The sequence below is a fragment of the Panthera pardus genome, unplaced genomic scaffold, assembly GCF_024362965.1.
Source record: "Panthera pardus isolate Hobbes unplaced genomic scaffold, ASM2436296v1 HiC_scaffold_17, whole genome shotgun sequence".
Taxonomy (NCBI): Eukaryota; Metazoa; Chordata; class Mammalia; order Carnivora; family Felidae; genus Panthera; species Panthera pardus.
This window is the reverse complement of record NW_026526732.1, coordinates 14,389,339-14,394,101: the sequence shown is the minus strand read 5'-3', so window position 1 is coordinate 14,394,101 and position 4,763 is coordinate 14,389,339. Positions and strand designations below refer to the sequence as shown.

At 37.4% G+C, this 4,763-nt stretch overlaps 1 non-coding gene across 1 annotated transcript; it reads left to right on the top strand.

The window, feature by feature from the left end:
• Positions 1-1,915: 1,915 nt before the first annotated feature.
• Positions 1,916-2,045, top strand: LOC128777902 (small nucleolar RNA SNORA70). The gene has a single exon (XR_008423206.1). It is a non-coding gene; the product is annotated as a small nucleolar RNA SNORA70 (small nucleolar RNA).
• The last annotated feature ends 2,718 nt before the right edge of the window (positions 2,046-4,763 follow it).

Here is a 4,763-nt window from a genome sequence, read left to right as displayed (position 1 = left end):
AGAGGGTCTCCACCCTTTCATAAGTTTTGCCTCCTGGGGCTCCACCAGATTTTCCTTGTGAAAATTGGAAGAAAATCCCCTGTACTTCCAGCAGGGGGAAGAAGAAAAGTAACCATCTTGGAATATGCCCAGAGCATTCAGTTTTCCTTAACAAAGGCGTGTCCTCCAGGGAAACTATTTTACCAGAGCCTAACCAACATGGGGGAGGGGAAGTGCCCAAGCCTGGTACTTTCCAGCCTTCCTGTCTCACTTGAGGGGTAGGAAGAAGGAAAACAACTCTTGATTTCGGCTCAGGTCATGATCCCAGGGTCACAGGATCAAGCCCCATGTCGGGCTCTGTGCTGAGCATGGAGCCTGCTTAAGGTTCTCTTTCTCTCTCCTTCAGTCCCTCTCCCCAACTCACTCTCTATATATAAAACTAAAAAAATAAAAGTAAATAAAAAAAAGATTTAAAAAATATGGTGTGGGTTTCTCCAGGTATATAAGGGTTCTTTAAGGACGCTCAGAAGAGTTTTATAGATTTTTTCAAATACATCTTATAATTAAACAGAGAATTCTCTAGTAAGACTTCATTCTATAAATCATATATCGTTATATAAATGTAGATAAATTACTATAGATTATAGATACATAGATATATCTACTTATATATTATATTTAGATATATATGAAAAGAATCATTTTTTTTTTAATTTTTTTTTTAATGTTTATTTATTTTTGAGACAGAGAGAGACAGAGCATGAACGGGGGAGGGTCAGAGAGAGGGAGACACAGAATCTGAAACAGGCTCCAGGCTCTGAGCTATCAGCACAGAGCCCGACGCGGGGCTCGAACTCACGGACAGTGAGATCGTGACCTGAGCCGAAGTCGGCCGGCCAACCCACTGAGCCACCCAGGCGCCCCGAAAAGAATCATTTATTTGCATCTGTTTACAACTTACTTATGTTGATTAGGTTTTTTTCTCTTACTTAAACTTTTGAAAATTTGACTCATATCTCCAAAAATTCTATTTTGTTATTTCTGCATCCATGATACCTTGGGTTTTTTGTGTTTGTTTTATTTTGTGTCTTCCTTTTCCTTTTTTAGTCAACATCTGTTATTTTCTGCCTTGCACCTCTCCCTTCTGAAAACACACTACTCCTTCATATATCTTATAGAAAATTCTTCTTCTTTCACTGCAATTTCTTCATTCAAAGAGGAGATGTTACATTGCAACAGAACCCACACCACAGACAGTAGCTGATCGACCCAGAATTACCGAAGAGGTGTCTGCAAAAATTTTCATTCTTGGCTTACTTTCCCCGACAATAGTGTCAATGAATTATGCAACATTTTCCCAGAATTATGTGCATATCAAATAGAAGCTATTTTTCCTGAAGAACATCAGAAAACGTACAGGGCATTTCTATGGCTATAGGCAGCCCACAGTCCATAGTAAATGGGCTCAATTTGAAATTTTACAGATAAAGGATATTAACTAACCTTAAAAACTGCTCTAAAACTTTTGTATATAAAATCTTGGACATGTATTTCAGTGAATTTGTTTTAGATGGTTTCTAATCCAGACGTCTTTCTTCCCAACTGGATTATACCTGCCTTGAATGAGGAATTAGAACACCAATGCACAAGGCTCTCAGTGGCTTTAAAAAAAATGGCATACTTTCTTTGTTAAATTATAATTATATTTTTAATTTGAATGCTTTAATATATTAAAAGGAATAATTTGCATTTTCTAAATGAAAGAATATTACATTATCTGATGCATCACAATTCTCAATAGTTTAAAAAGATAAATAATTCATCATAACATTAAAAAAATAAGGTTAGAACTCAGAAAAAGAATTTTTAAAGTATAGCAGTGGTGTGTTTACTACTAAGTCAAGAACTTAAAGATAAGCTATTAAGAATATACAATCTGCAGCCAATTAAACTGTGCTCTTTCCCCATGGGGGCCCAGTGTGCAATGGCTGCAAACAGCAGCCTCCTTGGTAGTGTATGCAGTCTATTGATTGTCTGGGTTGCCCTAAGGGACCTTGGAAACAGCCCTTTCCAGTGGACATTGATGTTTGACCTCATGATATCTCCAATCTAGGCTCCAGACAGGTACGTGGGGTGCCTTTGGAAAGCCCCAGGGCACAATGGCCAGGGTCCACGTTGGCCAAGCATCATGTCCATCTGTACCAAGTTGCAGAACAAGGATCATGTGATTGACACCCTACACAGGGCCAAATTCAAGTTCCGTGGCCACCAGATGATCCACATTTCCAAGAAGTAGGGCTTTACTAAGCCCATTTAATGCAAATGAATTTGAAGACATGGTGGCTGAAAAGCGGCTCATCCCAGATGGCTGTGGGGTCAAATACATCCCTAGTTGTGGCCCCTTGGATGAATAGAGCAGTCTCTGAACTGATGAGAACCTCAGCATGAGGTTCATGCTTGTTAAATTATTAACATGCTATTCATGCTTACCAATAAATCCTACTTCCTGGCAAAAAAAAAAAAAAAAATATATATATATATATATAGCAATATATAAAGCAAAATATATATATATATGTATATATATATGTATATATATATATATATATTTAAGAATCAAGACCATTGAAAAGAAATGATCTAGACATCCTTACATATGAATGTGTACTTGATAAATGCTTATTACCGTAATAAAACCATTCAACACTGAGTAAATGTTTACTCCAAAAATTTTATGGAAAATTATTCCTTGAAGTTTTGTAAAATTTGTACGAACTATTTTGATTAGTTGCTAAATAATTATACAACCAAATACTGTTTGAACATAAATATAAAAACACACCTGCAAATTATTTTAAAGCAGCAAAGGAAAGTTCAGTTATTACTGCAGACAGGAGCAAGTTACAAATCACTTAGGTTATCCAATGACTCTTCTGGTAAGGGGGGACAGTAAAGAATCTTGAGGGGAGGTTAAATCAGAAGACAAGCAACCACTTTGTTGTGTATTTCCATTGTCACAAATAGATCTGGTGGGTCTCTAAATTCTTCAAACACTTAATTTAATTGATTGAGTTTAAGTGACTCATAAAATGCATCAAGCTGTATTTCATCCAACTTGTGAATCATGAGATCTATATTAGTTCTTAAAAAGCTCTGCAGAATATATCTGCCTCTATCCCATTTCGAATTCTTAACCTTAGACAATAACTAAAGTATTTTCCATAACTTTCATAAACTTCTGTTTACTGCTACTTCTTAAGCAATGAAATGTTTTGTTTTTTACAAAGAACCAAACCCTGAGCAAGGGGGAAAAAAAATTCATTTCTTCATAAATGAGCCAAAGATGGCCTCGGCATATTGACTCCTAGATTGTTTATATCTTCACTTCAGACTGAGACCTGTTATTTCAAAAGTTCACAAAGCACAAAATGTAAACTTCTACAGATTCAATTATTTTAAAAATGGCACCAAAAAAGCAGATTTGAGTCATTTAGAACCCTTCTACTTTATATCATTGCAAAACTTCACCAGGCATCTGCTGGCCATTAAGATATAGCCACATGATGATAAGACCCCACATGCTGTAGCCCTTCTGACCCAGGGACTCCAAACGGTGCTGCTGAGTGATAACACCTGAAAGCAAGAAGTCCTTTCTCTGATTCCCCCCTCGGCCCCACCTCCAGGAGTTCCCTTCCCTCCTCTCTCCTAGATAGTGGCCCCCTCTGTGAGCCTCTGGACAGCCTCCCACTGTGAGACACTTTCCCCTCTCAGGAAACCTTGTCCAAGCTCTGCCCAATTTTGTTGTGTAGGCATATCTTTTTCCTTGGATTAGTCCCCAAGTCTTTTAAACCCTGACACGCACTATCAGTTTAGCGCTGTTAAAAATCTTACTTGCAAGAAATCTAATTTCTGCTTTTAATGACTTGCCTTTTAGATTGGTGGAGAGTTTGAGCGGCCAGCCTCTGAGGAAGAAATTGCTGACACTGTTGGAAAAATGACTCTGGAGCATTGACAGGAAGACAATGGTATGTGTCACATCTGAAGGTGAAGGTCTCTTGTGTGTGACAAAAGTGACTAGCAGTAGTCTGTCCAATTGGGATATGGAATATGCTCTTTACTTGTCTATAACTTGTAAGTTAAACTCTACATCAAATCAGATAACCAAAAAAACTCTCAGCTTGACTATACGTCTTTATTTCCTGCAGCAACATCTTCATGGAGATACAACACAATATATGATTGTACTATCAACTATTGTCAAGTATTGATTTTAGAAAAACACACTATTTAAAAAATTTTGTATATTTATTGGTATAATTACATAAGTAGTACCAGTTTTGTTTTGCATTGCACTCATAGAAAGACAAGCATGATAAATTTAGTGCCATAAAAATAAGATAATTCTCCCAAGAAAATCTTATGATTCCTCTTATTAGAGGAGAGCTCATTTATACCAGTGTTCTATTAGCCCAGGTTTTTGGGTTTTTTAAATTAATTAATTAATTAATTTTTAAATGTTTGTTTATTTTTGAGAGCGAGAGAGCACAAGCAGGGGAGGGGCAGAGAGTGACAGAAGATCCAAAGCAGGCTCTGATCTGTCAGCACAAAGCTCCATGTGGGGCTCGAAACCACGAATCGTGACATCATGACCTGAGCTGAAGTCTAACGTTCAACCAACTGAGCCACCTAGGCACACCAAGGCCGGGTTTCTCAAATATCTGCCACCACCCAATGCAGGACTCTTGTTGTTTTATCAGAATTGTAATGATTTTCTGGTCTCACTG